Raw genomic sequence first — 18,108 nt, 5'->3', positions numbered from 1 at the left:
ATATATATATATATATATATATATATATATATATATATATATATATATATATATATATATATATATATATATATATATATATATATATATATATATATATATAGGTTCAGGTTCATTTGGAGACCATTCTAATTTTGTGAGACCGTGAGACTAAATCTAAAAATAATTTTAAAATGCAAAATAAATGGAAAAATCCAAAAATTCTTTTTTTAAATATTATTTTCGGAACTTGAATTAACTAAAAAATATATAAAAAAATATTAAAAAAATAAAAAAAATTCCGTTTTTTTTTTTTGAAAAATACGTAAAATATTCTAAATAGAATATTACACTGTCATATTCTAAAAAATAATTTTAAAATGCAAAATAAATGGAAAAATCTAAAAAATTCTTTTTTTAAATATTATTTTCGGAACTTGAATTAACTAAAAAAAATAAAAATAATAATAAAAAAAATTCTATTTTTTTTGAAAAATACGTAAAATATTCTAAATAGAATATTACACTGTACATATTCTAAAAATAATTTTAAAATGCAAAATAAATGAAAAATCAAAAAATTCTTTTTTTAAATATTATTTTCGGAACATGAATTAACTAAAAAAAATAAAAAAAAATAAAAAAAATAAAAAAATGCGTCTCACGGCCTCACAAAATATAGGTAGTCTCAAATGAACCTAACCCTATATATATATATATATATATATATATATATATATATATATATATATATATATATATATATATATATATATATATATATATATATATATATTTGTTGACCGGGCTCGTTCCATCAAAGTATGGCTACTATATTTTCTTTGGAGGTAATTTAGCATCTTCGAATGCTAAAAAGCAACCCACAGTTTCCAATCCAGTTGTGAATCAGAATATCGTGCGATGGCCAATACTACTTCCGAGATCATCTGGATCAATCACCTGCTATGAGAAATTCATGCGCTCCCTCCTACGGTACCCACTCTTTTGTGTGACAACAAAAATGCTCTATTCCTTAGCCAAAATTCAATCTCTTACAAAAGAGCAAAACACATTGACATAGATTATCATTTTGTTCGTGAACCGGTGACGTCTGACAAGTTTCAAACAAAACACTTACTCATTTACAACTAGCTATATCTTCACTAAAAGTCTACCTAGACCCTTCTTTGAGAAATTTCGTGTCAAGTTTCGTGTTGAAAGATTCAATTCAAGAGAAATATTTCTTATACAAAACAAACCCACACACAAAGCCTTCGACATCACGAACGTCAAGTCTCACATTCCTACTATCCTCGATCCTCGATCTTGAGAGGTTGAACTATAATTCATGGAGGGGGCTTTTCTCAACTCAATGTGAAGGGTACTACACTACCGGTCACATTGATGCAATGTACGATCCCTCGACCCCTCCTCCCGCCAATGTCGAATGGAAGAAGGTAGATGCCATTGTCAAGGTGTGGATGTTTACTATAATCTCTCAAAATCTCCTTCAAACGATATTGAAGAAAGATCTATGGGCTCGCATGGTTTGCTTAAATCTCGAAAGACTCTTTTGTGACAACAATGACGCGAAGACAATGCAACTCGACATTAAACTTCACAACATGAAGATGGGAGATCTCACCGTCACAACATATTGCTCAAAAATAAAAAATCTTGCCGACCTTCTTGAGAGTGATACCAAATCAAAGGTACCTAGGTACTTGATAAAATATCGTTATTTATTCTATTAATGATCTTTCTTCTCATTTTGATTACGATGGCAAGCATCATCCAACAACAGTCTCCCTTACTTATATTCACAAAAACTCGTTCTACTTCGAAGCTCATTTTAAAATAACAAAGTTTACCATTCTTGTCCTTTTCAGGTATCATATCACATGAACAATTCCTCATATCCTGCTATTCTTCATGTCCAAAACCAGGCTAACAAAAATTACGGACGTCAGAATCATCGCCGACAGTCCAACCGGAACTGCCGCCAGCAGCAAACAAACGGATAAACCAACCAGAAGCCACCAGAGCAAATCGATTGGATTCATTACCCATAAATAACGATAACAAATAATTGCGTTTCAACAGCTCACAACTATTTTCCAATAGTCCACATGCCCTTGTTACTATATTCGAACCACATGAGAACTTTTGGGTCATTTCAATGCAAACAAAATTCAAGCAAGCTAGACAGCCCATTACTTCTTAAGTTTAACGGGCTTGGTTTGGACCGGATCAGCCCAATACAGTGCCATAAATGTTTAGCCTCATGTCGCTAAATGATTGGGCACAGGTGAAGGATTATGGATATTGAAACGATTATTGACCATGTTCACAAAAATGCATGCATATTACACTCCACCCTTGATAAAAATAATTAACAGCATTTCCTTGTTGAAGACATGTCTAAAACTCATGTTGTGAGCGTTGGACACTCATTTTTCATTATTAAATCTCCATCAATGTCTATATTTAAATAATATACTCATGACTCTGTCCATGATAAAAGTCTTATCTTTGTTAGATAATTCACCCTTCAAAATAAATGTGTCACTGATGTCCTACATAAAGTTTTGAAAACAAGAATGCAAAACAAAATAACCAAAATAACTCTTTGATTAATTGGAAAATCACTCAAAACCAATGTTTTTACAATATGTTCTCATAATCATAAACTCGATTATAGATAGGTATATATAGCCTAACAAACCAACTTGTATTAGACTAGGAAACTTATGACCAACTTGCCATAAACTAAACTTTCCATAAATTAGATTGTTTGGACTCTAAGTCCTCATCGACTTAGGATTCTAACAATCACCTCCGAATCTCTAAGTCCTTCTAGAGAATTCTTCAACCCGATCCGTATTTAAAAAACGGATTCGTCACTGTCGTCACGTTCCGAAAAATCACCGTCTTGTAATTTTTGGAGTCGTTCCGGACATTCAGAAGCAAAGTGACCCGGTTTGTCACACCGAAAACAAATCACCTTAGATCGATCCTTTTCCCTATTTTTCCGATTCTTCCCACAACAACAGTTACAATTTTTGCAATCAGAATTAGAATTGGATAGTTTATTGGGCCGACTGCTTTGAGAAACCCTATTATTCCCTTTGGGCCCGCCTGATCCGCCCGACCTGGATAACCCACTATATCCGGATCCACTTGACCCATTAGTCGCATTAAACTCATTTGCTTTATTAGACCCAATCGATCCTTTCCAATTTCCCTTCGTTCCCGATGAGTTACCCCCACCAGTTGACGACCCACCTCCATCTCCGGTCGATTTTTCGGCAAATAGAACCCTCGATTGTCCTTCTCCAGCATCGACTTCCCTTATTCTTTCTTCATATGCCTTCAATCGACCCACTACGTCTTCAAACCCTACCGATTTTAAATCTAGTACCTGTTCAAGAGATGCAACGAGGTGAATGAAGTTTCTGGGTAATGATTTGAGGAATTTCTTCACTAATTTTGATTCCTCAATCGTTTCTCCTAATGCCGACGATGTAGATGCGATTCCGGACAGCTTTCCGGCAAAGCTATCGATTGTTTCTGACTCGAGCATCTTCAGGCGATCGAATTCCGACATCAAGGTTTGTAATCTCACTTCTTTGACTCTATCTGCGCCCACATTACGTGCTCTAATCGCATCCCACAATTTCTTGGCTGAATCTTGATCTCCAATCTGCATTATGAGGTTTTCTGGTAGGGCTTGATATAGCAAACCCATGGCAAGGCAGTCCTTTTCTTCATTGACATCGGTTCCTGGATCAATCACAGTCCAGGCTTTGTGGATGCGTAAGACAACCTTCATACGCATCGCCCACACGGTGTAGTTAGTGGATGTGAGCATCGGACACAAAACTGAGGTTGTCCCAACCTCCTTCACTCTCACCGGAGCTTCTCCTTCTCCCCCTGTATCTGTCATGTTGACCTGACTCGTCAACAGGTACAAATCGATCTCACAGCTTCTCAACCTAAGCTCTGATACCAATTAAAGTTTTGAAAACAAGAATGCAAAACAAAATAACCAAAATAACTCTTTGATTAATTGGAAAATCACTCAAAACCAATGTTTTTACAATTTGTTCTCATAATCATAAACTCGATTATAGATAGGTATATATAGCCTAACAAACCAACTTGTATTAGACTAGGAAACTTATGACCAACTTGCCATAAACTAAACTTTCCATAAATTAGATTGCTTGGACTCCAAGTCCTCATCGACTTAGGATTCCAACACGACAACCTCCGATTCGATGTGATAGTAAAAATCCATTGTGCTTGCTAGTCAATCATTGTGGCACAACCATTTTTTTTGTCTCCTCAAGTCAATCATTGTGGCACCAACGAAAAGGTCATCCCGACAATCAAGTCTTGAAGTCTTTAGTTTTCAATAATTGTATTGCTTGTAATAAAGACAAAAACTTTGGCATTTTTCTAGCTTGTCATTTAGGATAACACATTAAATTTCCTTTTACTACTTCACATTCTCTTGTTACAAACCCCTTTAATATTGTTCATTCAGATATCTAGACATCTCTTATTTCTAGTGTTAGTGGATTACACTACTATATTATATTCTTAGATCATTACTCACATTATGTTTGTGTTTATCCACTAAAACAAAAAACTAATGTGTTTTCTAAATTTCTCCATTATACATCTTAAATCAAAAATCAATTCGAATAAACAATAAAAGATCTTCAATGTGATAATGGGTGAAATACAACAACTATTTCATGATTGTTTTTTGCTACCAATCGCATTCATTCTCGTTTCTCATGCCCACACACCTTCTAAGAAAATGGGAAATCTAAATGCATGTTTCACACAAATAATAATGCTTTCATTTTTCAAGCCCACCTACCACCCACATATTAGGTTGAAGCTCTTCATATGTTTTCTCATCTTCTAAAACATACTTCCCTTTAATGACACTCCATATTATTAGCTCTTTAATCGTTACCCACATGTATCTTCCTTAGGTACCGATCCAACCATCGTGAGTATAGATGCCTTGGCCTCTCTTCCTGAAAAATTATTCTTTCTCGTCATGTCACCTTTGATGCGACTACTTTCTCCTTCGGTTTGGCCACATCAAATGAACCTCCTTCCTCAATGACAACATCGAAACATCCCACATGTTTTGTCAAATACTATAATCTAATTCTCCTCCCCCTCCCCCTCCCCCCCCCCCTCCCCCTTCAGCCTCAGACTTTTTCCTGTAACACCATCTTCCACAATACTCATAGCAGCTGACCAGAACAACTTCTTGAAGTCTAAACCATAGCGACACTTCTTGAAATTGGCATAAATATGCCTTGAATATTGTTTGTGCTCAACACTTGGAATGATTTCTTTCACTGCTTCCACTAGCCCCAAACAAAAGAATATAAATGTGTTTAATATTTGAAAATATAATTTACTTAGATACAATATATATGTAGTATTACATTGTGTCTACCTGATATCATAATTAATCCCTTCCACCATTTAGGTCAAGATCATTATTTACAAGCTCTAAGAATCAGATCCAACTTGGATAGTTTCAACATCAAATATTCCCTAAGATATTGTGCGTAACACCCATTCTCACTTGTAAAATATATAAAATATAAACATTTGTTTATAAAAATGAAACTGGAAATGTATTGTGTTTTAGCTGAAATTATCTACATGATAGTTATAGTAGACGTCAATACGAACACGTGGATATAAAGAACTTCAAAAATAAAGCTCGTATGTGAAAGTTATGATTTTTATAAATTTGGAGGACTTTTATAAAATTCACGTCATGCACATCAAAAGAAGCGACGCGCCACATTTAATGCATGCAAGGCAAGAGAACCTTAACCAAACCCAGGATGTGACACACCTATTTATATGGCACAATGCGCTTTTCAAAACTTGCTCTTATACATAAAGGGTCACCATGTCTTCCATTTTGCACCATTTCACTCTCAAATCTCTCTCTCTCTCTCTCTCTCTCTCTCTCTATATATATATATATATATATATATATATATATATATATATATATATATATATATATATATATATATATATATACACACACACACATCTTGGTCCCTCATGATTCAATTTATCTATCTTAAATATTGTTAGTGAAGAGCTGCAAGTTTTGGAAGGATACATATAAAGGAATTAAGCGTCGAAGTTACGCTTGTAGTCTTCCGGATTACGTCAATTGAGTAAGTTATACTTACCATTACCTATAATTGATTATAATTGTAGTCATTATTATGAACCTATAAGTAAAAGATTAGTCATTTATTCTAGTTAAAGTACTGATTGGTCTACTTATAGGAGTAGTGTCTAGGATAGACATGTTTGCCTGGTTGTTGGATTTCAAAGAGGTTATATACCGAAATTGTAACACCGTAAAAATTTGAACAATTTTTTTTTTCACTTCTGTAACCCATAAAATATCATTTGAAATCATAAAAAATTCATTATATCAACATTGTATCAATACAAAACCCAAGATCAAAATATATATATAAACTCCGGTATGCGTGTGTACGGATCATGCTGGCTCCTTCCCGCGATCATCGCTGGTACCTGAAACACATAACACATAACACTATAAGCATAAATACTTAGTGAGTTCCCCAAAATACCACTCTAACACATAATAGCCACTCGAGGCTCTAACTCTGTTGACCCTCAGGTCTATGTCTCTCAGTGGGGTCCTCCAGCCCCAACTCTGTATGGGCCCTCTGGCCCTAACTCTGTGGACCCGAAAGTCCTAACTCTGTGGACCCGAAGGTCCTAACTCTGTAACTCTGAATCATACATAGCACATATCACAATAAATCATAGTACATAAAGAACATGCAATTACACTGGCATATAACTCTAAAATACTCTATCACAAAACTCTGTTACCACACTAGGTAAAGTATAGTGAGAAGACTCACCTCAGGCGTCTCTGTAAATCTCTGACTCGGTAGGAATATTGCCTAGTCTTCGCCTATTCACATAAAGTAAATACTCTTATAAATATAATTCTCAAGACTAGACTCAACCTGCCTTTGGCACCTTCAGGAGGGAAAAAGGCTATTTTACCCCCCTCTCAACACAAATACTCCATTGACCAAACCCTAAAAGTCAACGGTCACACTTTGACCCTACTCGCCGAGTCACCAGAGTGCACTCAAGATAATGGCTTATTTTTGAAGTTTTTAAGAGACATCTTGCAATGATCTGGTTGAGATTATTGCAATGATTTACAATTGTTTGAATACCAGCTTTTCCTGAAGTAGAGAAAACGTATTCTTTCTTTTCAGTATTATCGTCAAAAGTTTTAATTTTGATTGTTTTACCTTTTTTATAGAAATGAGGAAAATCAATTTTATTATTCATTTATAATGTCAGTGATTTGTTTGATATTTTGGCGTAGACTATCAATTTTTAAAGACATGTTTCTTATTAAATTATTATCTTTTCTTTCCGTGCTTTCTCCTATGTGGAGTGAATCCATAGATATTCTTGGTCTAAGAGTTTCTCCTAGAGCTTTTTTATTTCTAGCTATATTTAAAACCCAAGAGTTTTCTTGAGGATTTATGTCGCAGAATTGTTTATCTTTGACATGGCCTATTTCTGAAAAGACATCATCAAGTTCGATGTACTCGTCTTTCTTATAGTCTATGCTATGGTGACTGTTGGCGAGTTCACACATGTTCTTTAACACTTTGTCCCGCTTGGCACGCCGAGTCCCTCCTTATGCTTGACAAGTCATACTAGGTATGAATCGCGGGGCTACCACGACTCAACTCACCGAGTCTCAAGAACAACTCGGCGAGTGCCACCTTGAACTCCAGTCCTCTAACTCCCTTCTGACTCACTGAGTCATCCCCCAACTCAGTAAGTCTACTCACTGAGCAATTTAAGTGAAACCCTAACCCTACTCGCCGAGTCTCAAGAACAAATTGGCGAGTTTATGCCATGCACAAACTCTACTGGCCTCCTGAGGTCAGATCTGTTTCCTTAAATCAAGGATCTGGCCTTCCCAAGCATGAATGTCACGTAAAGCTCGAAACTTGATGCTTGTATAACAACAACAAGGCATCAAAAGGAGATTTAGTCCCAAAAATGGCAACCTAAGTCCAATAACCCCAAACTAATCCATAAAGCTCCAAGGGTTAAGGTCTCTGGACCTCTTTGAGTCCAGATCCAAGGCACAAACTCGAAGAGGGACCATTTGCTCCACATAATCACTCTCCAAAGGGGTTAGAAAACCCTAACTCTATAGATCAACACCAAAACTGAAGGAGGTTCGAACTATTACTTTAAAATGAAGTCTCTGAATCCCTCGAATTTCTAGAATCGCACCTCCCCTTTGCTCTTGCACCTCCTTCTTGTTAAACCAAAGATACAAGGATCAAAAGTGTCTTCTTCTTCCTTTCAACGATTTGGCGCACTTAGGGTTCTCTCAAGGGATTGGTAGCCGCAATGAGAGGCTATAAGTGCCCTTAAATAGTCTCCAAACCCGGGGATTTAGGGTTTCATTAAACAGCGTGGACTCGCCGAGTCCAAAGCGAATCCGGATGAACAATCACGACCCTACTCGGCGAGTCTACGCATCAACTCGCCAAGTTCCTTCTCATAATTCAAAATAATTAAATAAAATAATATACCTGGAAACCCGGCTATTAAAATTCTCCCCCACTAGAATCGGACTTCGCCCTCGAAGTCTCACTCTGGAAATAACTCCGGATGCTGCTCACGCATCTCACGCTCCGGCTCCCAAGTCAGCTCGGACCCCTTCCGGTGCTGCTACTGAACCAAAACCAGAGGCACTTCCTTGTTCCTCAAAACCTTGATCTTCCGATCCCTGATCGCCACTGGTCTCTCGGCATAATTCAGGCTCGCATCCACCTGAATGTCCTCCAATGGCACCACTGTCGACTCATCTGCTATACACTTTCTCAACTGCGATATGTGGAAAGTGTCATGAATCTGACCCAACTCTGCAGGTAGCTCCAAGCAATACACTACCCTACCCACCCTCGCGATCACTTTAAACGGCCCAATATACCGGGGTCCCAGCTTGCCCCTCTTTCTGAATCGGATCACTCCTTTCCAAGGAGATACTTTTAGAAGCACCAAATCACCGACCTGAAATTCGAGCTCGGATCGTCGTCTATCAGCATAACTCTTCTGGCGACTCTGAGCGGTCAACAACCTCTGCCTGACCTGCTGGATCTGCTCAGACGTCTGAAGCACTATCTCCGTACTACCCATCACATGCTGCCCCACTTCTCCCCAACATATGGGGGTCTGACACCTCCTCCCATACAACATCTCAAAGGGTGGCATACCAATGCTCGAATGATGGCTGTTGTTGTAGGAAAATTCCGCCAAGGGTAAGTACGTGTCCTAACTCCCACCGAAATCCAACACACATGCCCGGAGCATATCCTCGAGCGTCTGAATCGTCCGCTCACTCTGTCCGTCCATCTGAGGGTGGTACGCGGTACTGAAATGCAGTCTAGTACCCAATTCCTCATGGAATTTCTTCCATAATCTAGAGGTGAAATGCACATCTCGGTCTGAGACAATCGAGATCGGCACTCCATGCCGTGCTACCACTTCCCTCACATACATCTCTGCCAACCTCTCTGCGGAAGAGCTCTCGCTAATAGCGAGGAAGTAAGCGCTCTTCGTCAATCGATCTACAATCACCCAAATTGCATCGACGCCCCTCGCAGTCCTTCGCAATTTGGTGATGAAATCCATGGCGATCTATTCCCACTTCCACTCAGGAATCTCCAACGGCTGCGACTTGTCGTGAGATCTCAGATGCTCGGCCTTAACCCTGCGATATGTTAGACACCTCTCCACGAACCATGCAACGTCCCTCTTCATACAGGGCCACCAATACTCCCTTTTTAGGTCCAAATACATCTTAGTGGCCCCTGGATGGATCGAGAACTTCGATTGATGAGCCTCTTCCATCATAATGGTACGCGTTCCGCCCACATATGGTACCCAGATCCGACCCTGAAACGTCATAAGCCCCCGACCATCGGTGACGAAGTCTGATACTTACCCGAAAACCCGCTCTCTCTTCTGGTTTTCCGGCCTAACGGCCTTGACCTGAGCTCCTCGAATGGTGTCCAACACTGGAGTCATCACCGTCAACCTCATACAAATGTCACGCATCGGAACACTCTCCGCCCTACGACTCAAGGCATCAGCCACCACGTTGGCTTTTCCCGGGTGGTACAAGATCTCGCGATGATAATCCTTTACCACATCCAGCCATCTCCTCTGCCGCATATTCAGGTTGGGCTGATCCATCAAGTACTTCAGGCTCTTGTGATCCGTGTATATGGTACACCGGACCCCATATAAATAGTGACGCCAGATCTTAAGGGCGAACACTATTGCCCCCAACTCTAAATCATGGGTAGGATACCTCGCCTCATGAGGCTTCAGCTGCCTCGATGCATATGCTATCACATGACCCCTCTACATAAGTACTGCTCCCAACCCTGATATCGATGCGTCACAATATACCACAAAATCCTCCATTCCCTCCGAAAGGGCTAACACCGGGGCTTCGCATAATCTCTGGCGAAGTGTCTCGAAAGAGGCCTGCTGCTCTGGATCCCAAGCAAAAACTACACCCTTTCGGGTCAACTTGGTGAGTGACACGACGATCTTGGAGAAATCCCTGATGAATCTCCAATAATAGCCTGCCAGCCCTAGAAAACTCCTGATCTCCGTGGGCGGCCTCGACACCTCCCAACCCATCACCACCTCAATTTTGGCGGGGTCGACCAATATCCGACTTGAAACTCCAAGGGATTTTGCTGTTTATCAGCGTAGCTCTTCTATTGGTCGTGTGATGCTTGTAGTCGAGCTCTGATTTGAACTATCTTTTCCGTTGTTTAACGTATGATCTCTGGTCCCATTAACATCTTGTCCGATGTCAGTTCTTTCGCTAGCTTGGTGTCACCGACCTCAGCCCAACACAACGGTGATCTACATTTACATCCATACAACGCCTCTAAAGGAGCAACTTTGATGATCATGTGGTAACTGTTGTTGTATGATAATTCAACTAAGGGTAAGTGGGTATTCCATGACTTCCTAAAGACTAACACACATGCGTGAAGCATTCTTCAAGTGTCTGAATGGTTCGTTCGCTTTGACCATCTGTTTGTTGATGATAAGAAGTGCTTATGTCGAGATGTGTTCTTAGAGGTTTTTGAAGTGATTGCCAAAAATGCGAAGTGAATCTACTATCTCTATCTGAGATGATAGACACTAGCACTCCGTGGAGTCTCACAATTTCCTTGATGTATATCCTCATCAAACTCTCCATCTTGTAGGATTCTTTCATTGGTAGGAATTGAGCGGATTTCGTCAATCTGTCGACTATTACCCATATGGTGTCCAATCCATCTGATGACTTGGGTAGCTTGGTCACAAAGTCCATAGTAATCCTCTCCCATTTCCACTCAGGAATTACTGGTTGCTATAATAGTCCTGAGGGCTTCTGATATTCCACCTTTACTTTAGCGCAAGTAAGGCATTTGCTAACATAGGTGGCAATCTCTGCCTTCATGTTAGGCCACCAATGGTGCTGCTTAATATCCATGTACATTTTGTCTGAACCCGGATGGATGGAGTATCGCGTCTTGTGGGCTTCATTCATGACTACCTCTCTGAATCCCCCAAGTTAAGGGACCCAAATGCGGTTCATAAAATAATATGCTCCGCCCTCTTTCACTTCGAGATTCTTTTCCATTCAACGTAATGCTTCACTTGTTTTTTTCTTTGCCTTCATGGCATCGAACTGGGCTGCCCTGATTTGAGAGGTTAATTGGGATTGGATGGTTATCGAGAGAGTTTTCAAGCGACGATTTGAGTATTCTTTCCAACTCAAGGAATCAGCTACAACGTTAGCCTTGCCTAGGTGGTACATGTCACACTCATAATCGTTTAGTAACTCAACCCATCTTCGTTGCCTCATGTTCAACTCTTTTTGATTTAGGATATGTTGGAGGCTCTTGTGGTCCGTAAAAATGGTGCACTTTGTACCGTAAAGGTAGTGCCTCCAGATTTTTAAGGCGAAGACCACGACTCCCAACACCAGATCGTCAATTGTATAATTCACTTCGTGTGTCTTTAGCTGTCGTGATGCATAAGCTATCACCTTCCCACGCTGCATAAGTACACAACCTAAGCCCTGATTCGACGCGTCACAGTATAGTACGAAATCTTCTGTTCCTTTTGGTAATGATAGCAGCAACGCATTGCAGAGTGCTTCTTTCAAAGTTTGGAATGTGGCTTCTTGCTTGTTCATTCATTCAACGGGTATTCCCTTTTGTGTAAGCAAGGTAAGCAGTTTGGCAGTCTTAGAGAAGTTATGGATGAATCTCCTGTAATAGCCTGCGAGACCCAGAAATTGGCGAATTTCTATGGGTGTTGTTGGGACTGCCCATCCTTCGATGGCTTTGACCTTAGAAGGATCCACGTGTATTCCTTCTTGGCTAACAACATGACCTAAAAAGTTCACACTATGAATCCAGAACTCACACTTAGAGAGTTTTGCGTATAGCTTTTCAGTTCGCAAGGTTTTTAGGATTTGTCGAAGATGTTGTCCATGCTCTTCTTCGCTTTGAGAGTAAACTAGAATGCCGTCAATGAAAACAATAACAAACTTGTCGTGGAATGGTCGGCAGATTCGGTTCATTAGGTCCATGAATGCGGCAGGGGCATTCGTTAGACCGAATGGCATTATAAAAAATTCATAATGCCCATATCGAGTTCGGAAAGCGGTCCTCCATCATCGAGAAGAACAACTTTATCATTCCCCAATTGGGTCGTCATCCCTCACTCTATCAATTAACCGTCGCCCACCATCACCGAGAAGAACAACTCTTAACCTACCAGGATACGAAAAGGGAAGGTTCACACCCCTAACACAAACGACTTCTCACAGATAAGCCTTTGTTTCCTCTGATTTCTTGGAATTGTTTTGTATAGGGATTTGGAGTTGTTTATTTTATAGAATTTGACCTAATTATTTTCTACAAAAGAGTTCAATTGAGTAATCTTAATGTAAATTGGATAAAGAAAAACAAAATACAAGTCAAACATGAATTTTTTTTGGAAGAGTATACATAAAAATCTATTTAGATCTTACTAACCATCGCCAAAAGAGATGTCCCTGATAGTTCCAGGGCCTACATCACCTTCGATGTCCACTAGGGTTTTTATGTTTTTGGATCAATATGCATTGAATGATTTGGAAGAAGCAATCTCGAACTCAGAAGTAATAACTGACATGATATTAAATCACTCTTTAATAGTGTATTATTTTAGTTTATCGAATGACAAATTTGGGTAGTTTTGTAAGTTAGCATTTGTTTGGACATTCCAAGGTTCCATAGTGGGGTATTATTTTAAGTTATCTAATGAAAAATAAGAGTTAGGAGTTGACATCTATTTGGAAACTCAACATGGAACTTGTATCACTAGTGTCAACACAGAAGCACAGTCATGCACTACTCATTTCAATTTTCATTAATTCTTTCAATATATAGTTCTACATTTTTCATGCATGGAAAGTATAACAATTATCTAATTTGATAATATAGTCATTAATGCCAAGCTCTCCAAACATGTTAACAATCAATTGAAAAAGGGAGTTGATATATCCACTTGTTTATTTCATTCTTCCACTTAATACAAAAGTGGTCTTCCTTTTATTCCCTTCTTTTAATCGACAAAGATACAAGAAAAAAATGTTTTTCAATTACCAACAATATATAAAGAGAGATAAACGAATTGTTTGTTTTTCTTCTTAATTTATCAATTCCTTTTTTTTCTTATGTAAAAATATCAATTTCTTTTTATCTAATTTTTTTTTTATATATAAAGTTGAACACCAATTTTCATCATCACCTTGAATATTTACGATTTTTAACAGTGAAACTTTTGAATCCATTCCAATCAGATACAAATGGAATCAACAATCTTATGACAATATCCTTTCCAATCAGTTTTAACCTTTAACAATCAATTGAAAAAGGGAGTTGATATATCCACTTGTTTATTTCATTCTTCCATTTAATACAAAAGTGATTTTCCTTTTATTCCCTTCTTTTAATCGACAAAGATACAAGAAAAAAAAATGTTTTTCAATTACCAACAATATATAAAGAGAGATAAAACGAATTGTTTGTTTTTCTTCATAATTTATCAATTCATTTTTTTTTCTTATGTAAAAATATCAATTTCTTTTTGTCTAATTTTTTTTATATATAAAATTGAACACCAATTTTCATCATCACCTCGAATATTTACGATTTTTAACAATGAAACTTTTGAATCCATTCCAATGAGATACAAATGGAATCAACAATCTTATGATAATGTCCTTTCCAATCAGTTTTAACCTTTAATATTTTGAATCCATTCCAACAGTAACATTTAATACTTTTGAATCCATTCCAATCAGGATATTAGCTAAAGCCGTTTCAGATTCTTTTCTCTGTCTTCATATTTTTTGTATCTAATTTAACAAAAGGGGTATAATTGGACCTAAAGCCGGAATAGTTGTGGTATTTGCTGAATCCTTAATAAATAAATTAATTATTCTTTGATGATATATATTTACTTTTAATATATACTAATTGGTTTGTGATATTATAGAATGCATATAAGGATGTTATGATGGCTAGATATGATGATAGTGATAGCCATAAGATCATGAACTATGGTTGAAGCTAGTGAAGGGATCAAGAAAGGAAGAGTTCTTGGATTTGGTTCTGTGTCTGATCCCGAAAGGTTTTTGATGCCTTTTTTTAGTAGCTCCAAGTACATCTTCAGACAACTTAGAGGTTTGTTTATTCTCTTTCACTAACCTGTTATTTTATTTTACTATTTTTTCGGTTTTCATACTTGAAAGTACAATGTTTACTTGTTTTCATATTTTCCTCCTTGAAAGTACAATGTTGTTATTGGTTGGTTCATCTTGAAAGTACAATGCTATCATGTTTTCATCATCACTTGTTGTCTTGTTTTAATGTTTTCCTCGTTGAAAGTATTATGTTATTCTTGGTTCATCTTGATGTTGGTTTGTTTTTCTATTTTACTTCTTGAAAGTACAATGCTATTCTTGGTTGGTTCATCTTGAAAGTATAATATTGACTTGTTTTCCTTCTTGAAAGTACAATGTTATTGTTGGATAGATCATCTTCAAAGCGTTGTTTGTATTTAGTTGTTATTTTTTTTTACTTATTAGTGTTGTTCATGTCACTTAACTTAATATTTGTTAATTTACTTTGTAGGTCATTATGGATCGAATCCGTGAAGAGATGAAGGAAGAACTTATGTCGGAACGTGAAGAAATAAAGCAAGTGCTTTTAGCCGAACGTGCAGAAATGGAGGCACAAAAACAAGAAATTGCGAAGATGTATGACGAAATACTAAAGCTCGCCCAAGGAAATAACACTGATTAGACGTTGGCACTTTTAACTTTTGTGACTTGGTTTTGATACTTTGAAATTGAGTATGAATATTTATTTTGGTAGTCGAATTTTAATGTTTTGAAATCAAATATTAATATTCATTTTGGTAGTCGAATTTATTATTTTGAAATCGAATATGAATGTCTTATTTAGCTTTGTAACATAGAATTTGATTTTAATTATGGAATAGTGGCAAATAATCAGTTATTATATCATATAAACAATTCAGTGACGGATCTGCGACGGATCTGAACAGTGCTAGGAATTTTTGGCAACATCATAATTGGTTATTAAACGTCGTTATTATATAATCAACGACGGATTTACAACGGACATTAATTTTTTCAAGAACATTCTATGACAACATAATCTGTCGCTAACAAAAAAATTTTCGTCGCTGATTCTGTCGCTAACCTTTAGCGGCAAAACTTTTATTGGTGGACTCATTCTGTCGCTGATCGGTCGCTGAAGGTCTTTAGCGACGGATTTCCGACTGGCATTTCCGTCGTTGAAGCCTGTATTTCTAGTAGTGCTTTAGCGGCGACTATACGTCTTTAGCAGCGACTCTCCAGAGGGAATTATTACCGCGTCATTTTTCGATCTTTAGCAGTGACACCTGCAGGTTCTTTACCGGTGACGCAAGTCGCCGGTATTGAGTTTATGCGTTCCAAGACCACTCTAGTCGTTGGATTAGAACTACGATCGGACGATTCCTGTTTACCAGAACGTCAAAACGCGGATCAGTGTCATTCAGCCTTTAGTGGCGACAACTGCAGGTCTTTACCGGCGACACAAGCCGCCAATATTGAGTTTATGCATTCCAAGACCACTCTAACCGTTGGATTAGAACCACGATCGGACAATTCGTGTTTACCAGAACATCAAAACATGGATCGATGTCTTTCAGCCTTTAGCGGCGACACCAATAGCGGCGAAAGTCGCCGCTATTGGTGTCGCCGCTAAAGGCTAAATTTCTTATAGTGAGGGATTATTAAATAAAAAACTATTTAATAAAACAATTTGGGCAAATCTAGTATTTTAAAAATTAAACAGAAAAAATATGATATTTAAAGTTTACGTCGGAAAAATATAATATATAGACATTTAATAAAAATATGTTTAAAATTCTCCTTAAAATAAAAATCTTTTGAAACATATATGAAATTAATGCCGCCTCTTATCATAGTATTTAAGCTTTGATTTAGCGTTTCCTTTTCTCCACTTATTTATCACCTAACAAAATTAAGTCTTTTTTTTTTTATTTTTTTTTGTTTTTTATTTTTTTATTTTTTTTTAAATCAAACCACTATGTTAAGACTATCATCCTAGATTATTTTTCTTATTTGTCACTTTGAATATAGAATTTAACAAAAATAAATATTTTTTTATCCATCAAACCCATTAACTATATATATATATATATATATATATATATATATATATATATATATATATATATATATATATATATATATATATATATATATGGGAAAAATGAATATACCCTTAAGGGTATATAAGGTTAGGTACCCAAACTCATTATACTACATCGTTTTGTATCATATATATATATATATATATATATATATATATATATATATATATATATATACATTGTAATTATCCAATGTTCTTATAATTCAACTTCTAAGTTGATTTACTTTTAAGATTTTTATTAATTTCACATTTATATTCTTTTTACATAATTTTCATTTTCAACTATAATATATATAGCCTAGTAAGTGTTCGGCAAAAAGATGTGATGTAAGAGTAAGATAATAATGAAATTTCGAAAATTTTGAAAGTAAATCAAGTCAAGGGTTGAAGTTTAAGAACATTATAATAAATATGTTAAACAAAATTACGTATTATAATGGGTTTGGATACCTAAACTTATATACCCTTAAGGGTATATATATATATATATATATATATATATATATATATATATATATATATATATATATATATATATATATATATATATATATATATATATATATATACATATATATATATATATATATATATATATATATATATATATATCATATTATTGTACAAAGAAAATAAATTTCAAATAAATATATATCAAATCATTTCCAAACAAATATATTCAAATCGCACAGACATTAAAAAAAAGAAGAAAATTTAACGATATAACATTCATCATATTCAAATTTCATATCACCACTTGAGAATTTGGAAATATCTATAATTGTATCTTCTTTATATTTTGGAGTTTATAAACTAGTATTACCGGCGACGGGCGTCGCCGCTAAAGGTCGAAAATATTGCCGCTAAAGGGTTGCTGCTATTGGTTCATCGCTAATGCTCCACTGGTCGTTGCTATTGCCTTCTGTCACCGCTAAAGGCGAGTCGCTACTAATACTATCTGTTACCACTAAAGGTGGTGCCGTTATTTGTATGTATTTTTTATACATACAAATACACATACATACATAGTACACGTACAAAATACACATATACATACGACAACACATACACGTACATAATTTACATACATATACATATAAATGAGCATGCAAACACACACACACACACACATATATATATATATATATATATATAT

The sequence above is a fragment of the Lactuca saligna genome, chromosome 4 (assembly GCF_052625555.1).
Source record: "Lactuca saligna cultivar CGN05327 chromosome 4, ASM5262555v1, whole genome shotgun sequence".
Classification (NCBI taxonomy): Eukaryota; Viridiplantae; Streptophyta; class Magnoliopsida; order Asterales; family Asteraceae; genus Lactuca; species Lactuca saligna.
This window is presented reverse-complemented; position numbering follows the sequence as displayed.